At 42.4% G+C, this 11,013-nt stretch overlaps 1 non-coding gene across 1 annotated transcript; it reads right to left on the bottom strand.

Moving 5' to 3' along the window:
* Nucleotides 1–10,565: 10,565 nt before the first annotated feature.
* Nucleotides 10,566–10,639, bottom strand: Trnat-agu (transfer RNA threonine (anticodon AGU)). Its single transcript has one exon. It is a non-coding gene; the product is annotated as a tRNA-Thr (tRNA).
* Nucleotides 10,640–11,013: the final 374 nt, after the last annotated feature.

Genomic DNA, 11,013 nt, shown 5'->3' with positions numbered 1-11,013 from the left:
GAATAACATCGGGGAGAGGCTACAATCCTGTCTCACTCCCTTCCCAACCACTGCTTCCCTTTCATGCCCCTCGACTCTTATAACTGCCATCTGGTTTCTGTACAAATTGTAAATAGCCTTTCGCTCCTTGTATTTTACCCCTGCCACCTTTAGAATTTGAAAGAGAGTATTCCAGTCAACATTGTCTAAAGCTTTCTCTAAGTCTACAAGTGCTAGAAACGTAGGTTTGCCTTTCCTTAATCTTCCTTCTAAGATAAGTCGTAAGGTCAGTATTGCCTCACGTGTTCCAACATTTCTACGGAATCCAAACTGATATTCCCCGAGGTCGGCTTCTACCAGTTTTTCCATTCGTCCGTAAATAATTCGCGTTAGTATTTTGCAGCTGTGGCTTATTAAACTGATAGTACGGTAATTTTCACATCTGTCAAACCCTGCTTTCTTTGGGATTGGAATTATTATATTCTTCTTGAAGTCTGAGGGAATTTCGCCTGTCTCGTACATCTTGCTCACCAGATGGTAGAGTTTTGTCAGGACTGGCTCTCAAAAGGCCGTCAGTAGTTCTAATGGAATGTTGTCTACTCCCGGGGCCTTGTTTCGACTCAGGTCTTTCAGTGCTCTGTCAAACTCTTCACGCAGTATCGTATCTCCCATTTCATCTTCATCTACATCCTCTTCCATTTCCATAATATTGTCCTCAAGTACATCGCCCTTGTATAGACCCTCTATATACCCCTTCCGCCTTTCTGCTTTCCCCTCTTTGCTTAGAACTGGGTTTCCATCTGAGCTCTTGATATTCATACAAGTGGTTCTCTTTTCTCCAAAGGTCTCTTTAATTTTCCTGTAGGCTGTATCTATCTTACCCCTAGTGAGATAAGCCTCTACATCCTTACATTTGTCCTCTAGCCATGCCTGCTTAGCCATTTTGCACTTCCTGTCGATCTCATTTTTGAGACGTTTGTATTCCTTTTTGCCTGCTTCATTTACTGCATTTTTATATTTTCTCCTTTCATCAATTAAATTCAATATTTCTTCTGTTGGCCAAGGATTTCTACTAGTCCTCGTCTTTTTATCTACTTGATCCTCTGCTGCCTTCACTACTTCATCCCTCAGAGCTACCCATTCGCCTTCTACTGCATTTCTTTCCCCCATTCCTGTCAACCGTTCCCTTATGCTCTCCCTGAAACTCTGTAGAACCTCTGGTTCTGTAAGTTTATCCAGGTCCCATCTCCTTAATTCCCACCTTTTTGCAATTTCTTCAGTTTTAATCAACAGTTCATAACCAACAGATTGTGGTCAGAGTCCACATCTGCCCCTGGAAATGTCCTACAATTTAAAACCTGGTTCCTAAATCTCTGTATTACCATTATATAATCTATCTGATACCTTTTAGTATCTCCAGGATTCTTCCATGTATACAACCTTCTTTTATGATTCTTGAACCAAGTGTTAGCTATGATTAAGTTATGCTCTGTGCAAAATTCTACCAGACGGCTTCCTCTTTCATTTCTTGGCTCCAATCCATATTCACGTACTATGTTTCCTTCTCTCCCTTTTCCTACTCTGGAAATCCAGTCACCCATGACTATTAAATTTTCGTCTCCCTTCACTACCTGCATAATTTCTTTTATCTCATCATACATTTCTTCAATTTCTTCGTCATCTGCAGAGCTAGTTGGCATATAAACTTGTACTACTGTAGTAGGCGTGGGCTTCGTGTCTATCTTGGCACACTATAATACGTTCACTATGCTGTTTGTAGTAGCTTACCCGCTTTCCTATTGTTTTATTCATTATTAAACCTACTCCTGTATTACCCCTATTTGATTTTGTATTTATAACCCTGTATTCACCTGACCAGAAGTCTTGTTCCTCCTGCCACCGAACTTCACTAATTCCCACTATATCTAACTTTAACCTATCCATTTCCATTTTTAAATTTTCTAACCTACCTGCCCGATTAAAGGATCTGACATTCCACGCTCGGATCCGTAGAACGCCAGTTTTCTTTCTCCTGATACCGATGTCCTCCTGAGTAGTCCCCGCCCGGAGATCCGAATGGAGGGACTATTTTACGTCCGGAATATTTTACCCAAGAGGTCGCCATCATCATTTAACCATACAGTAAAGCTGCATGCCCTCGGGAAAAATTACGGCTGTAGTTTGCCCTTGCTTTCAGCCGTTCGCAGTACCAGCACAGCAAGGCCGTTTTGGTTAATGTTACAAGGCCAGATCAGTCAATCATCCAGACTGTTGCCCCTGCAACTAGTGAAAAGGCTGCTGCCCCTCTTCAGGAACCACACGTTTGTCTGGTTTCTCAACAGATACCCCTCCGTTGTGGTAGCACCTACGGTACGGCTGTCTTTATCGTTGAGGCACGCAAGCCTCCCCACCAACGGCAAGGTCCATGGTTCATGGGGGGGGGGGGGGATGATATGCTGCGTTCTGTTATCTATGATGAACTCTTCAATCCAATCACACAATTGGTCTGATAGTCCATATGCTCTTACTTTGTTCATTAAACGACTTTGGGGAACTATATCAAACGCCTCGCGGAAGTCAAGAAACACGGCATCTACCTGGGAACCCGTGTCCTTGGCCCTCTGAGTCTCGTGGACGAATAGCGCGAGCTGAGTTTCACACGGTCGTCTTTTTCGAAACCCATGCTGAGTCCTACAGAGTAGATTTCTTTGCTATACTCATTATGCTTCTTTTATTTTTGAATGAGACTCTGTGACCTATCATACATACTTTGCTTCTTACTGTATACATTGAAAAAAAATGGCTTTGGACGTGGGTATAGCACAACGGAGCGCCTACATGGTGTCAAGGAAGCTACTGAAAGGAGCAACGTATACCATTTACCACTTTCTGGGGGTGTTAAAAGACTATTGGCGAAGCCGCATGGGAATTGGATACACATCCTAATCTCCTTCTCCTTCTCTCTCTGCCCATCTCCCCTTGCCCCCTCCCTGTGCCCGTCTTCTGCTCTTCCCCCTGTCTCTGTGCGTCATCTCCTCCCCGCGCCCCTGTTCATCTTCTCACCACTCTCACTCTTTCCCTCTCTCTTCATCTACACCTCCCCTCTTCCCTCTTTCTGTCCAACTCCTCCTTCCCCCTCTCTTTGTTCATTTCCTCCCCCCCTCTCTGTCCATCTCCCCCACTCCCCCATCTCTGACATTGAGCCTTGTTAATAGTCGTTTCAAACGGCACTCTGATTGGGAACTGAAGGCTCTTAAAACTGATGGAGAGATAGATTGTGATCATTAGTATGAAGGGTATGAGAGAGACCTCTCCATCTGCTGGATGTTTGAATAATTTCAAGGCCGGCCGCAGTGGCCGAGCAGTTCTCGGCGCTACAGTCTGGAACCGCGCGACCGCTGCAGTCGCAGGTTCGAATCCTGCCTCGGGCATGGATGTGTGTGATGTCCTTAGGTTAGTTAGGTTTAAGTAGTTCTAAGTTCTAGGGAACTGGTGACCTCAGATGTTGAGTCCCATAGTGCTCAGAGCCATTTGAACCATTTGAGTAATTTCAACAACAGTATTTCACATAGTTTTAAACTGTGAACATGTAGAAATACAAAGTTAGTCATAAAGACAACATTCCTGTTTTCTGTTAAAACCGTCTTCGAGGATGAGAACAAAACGGCTCATTGCTCTGTATACAATTTCTGTGTCAAGTTATATACAAGGAGAGAAGCGGTTAGTCTGACGATTTAAATGCCCCGCTATAGTAGTTAAAACTGAGTGCCTGTTAGAAAACGAAACCAGACATTTTCACAACACACCTTAACATTTTCTTTCCAATGGTCGATTTTAACTGAGAACCAAGAAATTTTTGCGATTTTTAATAGAAACTTTTAACAAGTACTTGTCTTTATACAGGGTAATTCGAAGTACCTATTCAGACTTCGTGGGTATAATGTGTGAGTCAAAATAGCAGTAAAATGTGAAATAAAGATCTGTCTGAAACTGCTTTATTTCCAAGTTACGATTCATAATGTCGTTTGTGGTAGGCATTACATCACTGGCCAGTGGCACAGGCTTTTGGGGTGCCGTGTGCGCCTGCCTGTCTACTATTGCTTTCTCGACGGTACCCCTACACATCTCAAGAGGGAATATCAAAAGTTGCTCATCCCAGTAAGTGGACAGGTAGTGCAGTTTCTTGGCCCGCTAGATCTCCAGGTATTAACCCCTGGACTTTTACCTTTCGGGACGTCACAAAGGGTTCGTGTATGGTGTTGTAATTGAGTATCCAGCACAACTACAGCAGCGAACTCAAAATAGCTGTGCAACTGTGCAGTAGAAGATAAACGGAGCGTGCAACATTCCGAGAGCGGTAAAAGTTCGAGCACGTCACTGTCTTTGTCTACATGAAGATCATTTTAGACATGTCCTGGGGTAAACGTACAGTACGTAGTAGAATCGAATTTCGGGTCCTTTTGTGTCGGTGCTTTCCGAAAAGAATTAATCTTGTGTTGTACTGAATAACTCTGAACTAAAGCAATTTCTCACAAAACTTTATTTAATGTTTTTTGGCCCGGGTGGCCGAGCGGTTCTAGGCGCTACAGTATGGAACCGCGCGACCGCTACGGTCGCAGTTTCGAATTCTGCCTCAGGCATGGATGTATGTGATGTCCTTATGTTAGTTAGGTTTAAGTAGTTTTAATTTCTAGGGGACTGATGACCTCAGAAGTTAAGTCCCATATTGCTCAGAGCCATTTGACCATTTAACGTTTGTTTCTTATTTTGATGCATACACTACACCCACGAAGTGTGTACAATTACTTTTGGATCACCCTGTATTGAAGTGTAGATGAGAAAGCGTCTGACTCTGTCACTATAAAATCTGTGGTGGCAGTACTTGAGGTGACAACTAAGGAATAGCATCCAAACAAATCAATTTCGTAAGGAATATCTACAACCAAGCTACAATTCCCATTCGATTACACCAACGGAGTGAACAGTTCAGAAGTAAGAAAGGAGTCGAGCAAAGGGACTCCATTTCACCGAAATTATTTTCTGCAGCCTTGGGAAAGGTCTCCATATTATTAAGCTGGGATGAAGAAAAGGATACGCATACACGGATTTGTCTGAACCAACCTCAATTACAGACTTCTTTGCTTCCGATCGGGAAGAACTTTCACGAAGGATGGGGCAATTTAACGGAACAAACATGGCAATAGTCTTTATGGTAAATCACACAAAGAGCAATATATTGTACAACCAATATGTTGACAGGAAAATATTAAAGAGTTCTGATGAAGTTAGAGAACTGCGTCCGAACAGGCCTCGGAAGACCCAACGGCACCGACCAACCGCCGTGTCGTCCTCAGCCGATAGGTGTCACTGGATATAGATATGGAGGAGCATGTGGTCAGCACACCGCTCTCCCGACCATTGTCAGTTTCCGTGACCAGAGCCGCTACTTCTCAGTCACGTAGCTCGTCAATTGCTCCACATGCCAACAGTGCTTGGCAGACCCGAATGGTCACCCATCCAAGTGCTGACAAGCCCAACACCGGTTACCTTCGGTGATCTGACGGAACCCCGTGCTGCGACCGCGGCAAGGCCGTTGGCGATGCAGTTATAGAAATTGGTGATAAATTTGTATAGCTGTGAAAGTGGGAAACAACAGGCGGATGCATACATAAAGCGTCTCATTTTTACTTCAGAGTGCTTAATAAATACGTGCGACAATACTGTGCAGTATTTAACTGGTTCGAAATGTTGGACAATCAAAATGCTGCTGCTGTGGTTATTACTTTGTTTTCTTGCAAGCAGAAGAAAAAAAGAAATTGGATGAAAAACAGAACGTCAAAAGTTACTCAATTTTGTACTTAGGTGTGTAAATTTTTAAACAAGTTCTTCTCTGGTAGCTGTAGAGTACTGCCCTATACAGGTTGAGTCATTAACTATTGCCACCAAGAATAACTCCGAGCCGGCCGAGTGGCCGTGCGGTTCTAGGCGCTACAGTCTGGAACCGAGCGACCGCTACGGTCGCAGGTTCGAATCCTGACTCGGGCATGGATGTGTGTGATGTACTTAGGTTAGTTAGGTTTAATTAGTTCTAATTTCTAGGCGACTGATGACCTCAGAAGTTAAGTCGCATAGTGCTCAGAGCCATTTGAACCATTAGAATAACTCCGAAAGTATGATAGGAGCTGAAAAGTTTGTGGGGCAAATGTTACATGGGACAACGGGGGCCATAATATGACATTGGTTTTTTGTTGCAAGGTGGGGTCGCTTCAGAGATATGAAGATCAACTTTTTTTTTTCTTTTTTTTTTTTTTTTTTAATGGGAAAGGTGGCATGAACGTCAATTTACAGAAGGTGTTCGAAGTGATTACCATTGGGATCAACGCAGTGCTGCAATATTCTTATCATGGATTGAATGGTATTCCTAATCACATCGGCACTTATCGAAGCACATGCTCTGACAATTGTCTCTCGCAAATCTTCAGGTGTAGTTGGAACGAGTTTATAAGCAATGTCTTTTACGAATCCCCACAAGAAAAAAATCCAGACGCGTCAAGTCTGGCGAACGAGCTGGCTACGACACATCTCCTCCGCGTCCAATCCAACGATTTGGGAATTGCCTCTGCAACTCATTTCTACCCGTCAGCGAAAAATGTGCCGGACACCCATCGTGTTGATACCACATTCTGTTCATTGTTCCTAAAGGTATTTCTTCCAATAACAGACCTAATGTTTCTTGTAGGAATGTGGTGTACTTCCTACCATTAAGATCTCCTTCGATGAAATAGGGGCCTATAATTCTGTCCTCCAGAATCCCACACCATACATTCATCGACCACGGTTTTTTGTGTGCTATTTGTCACAGCCAACATCGATCTTTAGTTGTCTAATAATGCATGGTATGCAAATTAACATTTCAATGGTTCGTGAATGTAGCTTCGTCAGTAAACAAAATCAAATAAATAAATGTGTCATCCCTCTGAATCTGAAGCTGAGCCCATCGGCAGAATTCAATGCGACGCATACAATCCGTACCAGTTAATTCCTGGTGGAGACTGATATGGTAAGGATGATATTTGCGGCGATGCAGAACACGAACAACACTACTCTTGCTCATGCCAGATTTCCTTGCGATTTGACACGAACTAACACAAGTGTATCGAACCACAGTGGCAACAGCACCTATTTCCGTTTCCTCGTTAGTAACTTTCCTATGTCGGAAATGTTTCCGATGCGTTAAAGATCCAGTTGTTCTCAGTTTATCATACACATATTTAAATGTACGACGTGTAGGGTGAGTACGTTGAGGATATCTTTCAGCGTATGTCTCTAGCTCTCACTGGATTTCGTTGGCATCCTCCGTAAATGAGAAGCATATTGACTTGTTCTTCGAAGGAATACATCATTCACATTCGCTTGATTCGACGATACTAAGAGTTACCGTTCCTATTAGTGTTGTATTGCCAAACCGTCGAATGGTGTTTACATGTCAGTGGCACGTTTGATAGAAACGCCTTATTCGGCGAATATTTACTATTTGCACGATATACGAGATAGAATTGTCAGAGCATGTGCTTCGATAAGTGGCGAAGTGATAAGGAATACCATTCAATCCATGATAAGAAGATTGCAGCACTGCATTGATACCAATGGTCATCACTTCGAACACTTTCTGTAAGTGGACGTTCATGCCACCTTTTTCACCCTAGTTGACCTTCAAAGATCTTAATGTTACACATCATTGGATTCGTCTCTATAGCCGCTATCAGAAAATAAGTACCAAACTATAGCATCCCATTTAAAACTGCAAAGTTGACCTTCATATCTCTGAAGGAACCCCACTTAGCAACAAAAAAACCAACGTGATATTATGGCCCCTGTTGTCTCATGCAAAATTTGTCCCACAAACGTTTCAGGTACTATCATACTTTCGGAGTTATTCTAGGTGGCAATAGTTAGTGACTCTCCCTGTATATTTAGTGGACAACAACTCATATGAATCATTATTAATTTTACGGTTGTCATACCATCTTTCCTCTTATTTTGGATTCATTTTAGTAGACAAACGCAACAGCGAACACAAGGAAGCCCAAACGAGAGTGAGATGCGAGAACAGACGGCGCAGTAATTCTCAGATAACGCAAAAATTTTTCAACAGTTTTTGATCTGCTCACTGTTTTGGACAGTCTCTCAATGTAAGCAACATACGCTCAATATTACTGCACATTCGGAAATATTGAGTAATGATATAGGCCTTCTAGAGGCTGCTTGAAGAAACGGAGGTAAAAATGGCTTGAAGGTCATCTGGGATATGGAAAGATGTATTCTGAACTAAATTCCTCATGCGGCTTAAACGGAAATGATATGGGCAGTGTGTAGTACCACCACTGACCTAACGGCAGTGAAGCACTAACGGTAAAAGCGCAAAGTTTCAGAAACTGAGGGCTGCCCAACGAAAAGTGGAAAGATGCATTCTGGGCATAACAAGAAGGGACTGAAAAACTGACGAACAGATAAAAGACAAGAGTTGAGGACGTGATAGTTAATTGTTATTGGCAAGTAATGAGACGGAATGACGAAAGACGGACAAAGCAGGTCCTGCTTTAAGAGAAGATCTAATGCAAGATGGGTTGATGACATAAAGAAACAAGCAGGACAAACTTGGAGACGGAAAGCAGAGACGTATGGAGAAGTCTGGAAGAGAACCTTATCCAACAATAGATGATAAATAGCTGCCAATGATAGTGACTATATACAGAATGTTTAAAGAAAATGTCACATATTCGCCAAAACTAGATATTTCGGAAACCAGTATATGTTGAGATATGAGACAATCTTGCCTCTAATTCCCATTTGTCTGTTATGTAGAAGTAGGCACTCTAGGCAGTGCTGCCTGCGGTTACCACACATTCTGATACATCTTTCAGCTCTTCTTCGCAATGAATCAGCCCTCTTTCAAATACATCCACCTTCATTCGGATTGCGTCACATGTATTGGTCAAACGTTCCTGTAACGTCTATTCATCCTCGAGAGGTTGCCTTTAAGCGTCTCCATAGCCAGAAATCTAACCGATTCACGACCAGTGAACGGGAAGGCCTGCTACCGGACCTCCTCGACTAATCCATCGACCGTGGAACGTCGTGTCCCGTCGTGCATAAATCACAGTCGTTGTCTTTCTGCAAGGGTAATGTTCCCCAATACCGCTGGTAATTCAGCGAGCAGAAATCCGCGACAAACTTTAACAAACGGATAAACAAGTGCGTTAATCTTATCGGTAAAGTGCACGATTCTCTGAGTCCGTCGCCAACAATTCCTGTCTAAAAACTGATACTGAAGTGATCCCGATGTCTCACCTGCATGATTGCTCCAGGATCTCATCTGCCCTCATGTGCATACTGTGGTAATTTACTATGCCATCTCTTGTGAATTCTACACCGCTGAATTCTACGCTATATTCCTAAGAAGTAAAAAGCGTATTTCTCAACAGTTCTTGCAACCTTGATCCACTTTTATATTATTTAATTAGGAGGGGTAGGACGGCAAACGTGCCGACTTGGAAGAGGAGATGCACCAAGGGCATTTCAGTTTCTACTGTGTATACTTTTACAAATAAATTCATAAAACTTTGTCAGCATGACCAGGAAGGATTCAGGATTCACACTCATAGCAGTGGAAGTTCAAAAACATAACAAAATAATTTTTTATGTGAAATTTCATCCTTTTTTTACCTACTATTGGCTGCATTTGTTGCTATAGATACACTTGTTTTTATAAGTAAGAGAGATTCTTCGATGAATTTTGCAGAGCATACAAACCATACTTACAGCTGTATGAAACTCCAGAATTTTCCAAATCTATTAAAAACTGTGGTAAAAATTAAGATAATTAACTATAAAATGTAACAGCTCATTTGTTTTTTCATAAATTAAATAAATTCTAGAGTTTCATACAACTGTAAGTATGGTTTGTATGCTGTGCAAAACTCATCGAAGAATCTCTCTTACTTGTGAAGAAAAGTGTACCTATAGCAACAAACGCAGCCAACAGTAAGTGAAAAAATGATGAAATATCACATGTGAAAAAAAGTATTTTACGTTTTTGAACTTCCACTGTAATGAGTGTGAATCCTGAGTCCTTCCTTGTCATGATGAGAAAGTTTTATGAATTTATTCGCAAAAATATAGGCAGTGGAAATTAAAACGTCGTGTGGTGCCTCTCCTGCTCCAAGTCGGCCCGTTTGACGTTCTACTCCCCTTAACGTGGCACGTTTTGAGCAATAATACCTCCCGAGGCAATAAGTGACACTTTTTTTGAAAACTATCTTCAAATTGAGTTAAATTGTTCTACGCTCTACCAGTTGTGTGGTGTGTGTTTTCCAACCAATGTCGTGATCTACCAGTAGTCCAAAAACGCAGTTCACTGTCTACTTCATGCGTCTTATCCTCTGAATAGAATTTTTGTAGATTGTAGACTTGTACAAGGTACTAAACTGAATATATTATGAACCTCCTACGTCTTGCTTTGGAGATAATGATCAATTGTTTATCACTGTCTGAAGATGCATCTCACAGCGGGAGTAAAATTAGGTAGGCACCGGAGGGATTCGAACCCTCGATCTCCTGTTTACTAGACAGGCGCTTTAACCAACTAAGCCACGGCGCCACAGCATGCGGCTGGCACGCATGTAGGTGAAACCAATAAGTAAGCAGCTGGTTCCTGCAGCTGGTGCGAATGACGACACTTGGAGCTCCAAGGCAATGCTCGTCAGCGCAAGCTCCGTCCAACAGAACTAGGTGAGAAGCCGCAGAAATTTTTTTCTTTCAAAATTTCCAGCAAACTACGTGTCGTGGTTAACTCACAGATGCTTAAATAAATTCCATTTCGTCATCGTTCTGTACTGCTCAGGTCCCCAATGAAATGTCGGTCTACACCAGTACCATTGCTTAAGTTCGCTCTTGCCCTTCTAAGTGGAGGTAAGAATGCCTCAGTACAACCCTGCGCTGCTCAGACTTGAGTATTAAATCCGCTGCTACAAT

Source organism: Schistocerca nitens, chromosome 2, assembly GCF_023898315.1.
Source record: "Schistocerca nitens isolate TAMUIC-IGC-003100 chromosome 2, iqSchNite1.1, whole genome shotgun sequence".
In the NCBI taxonomy this organism is placed as follows: domain Eukaryota; kingdom Metazoa; phylum Arthropoda; class Insecta; order Orthoptera; family Acrididae; genus Schistocerca; species Schistocerca nitens.
The sequence above is the reverse complement of the archived record's forward strand: the minus strand, read 5'-3'. Positions and strand labels throughout refer to the sequence as shown.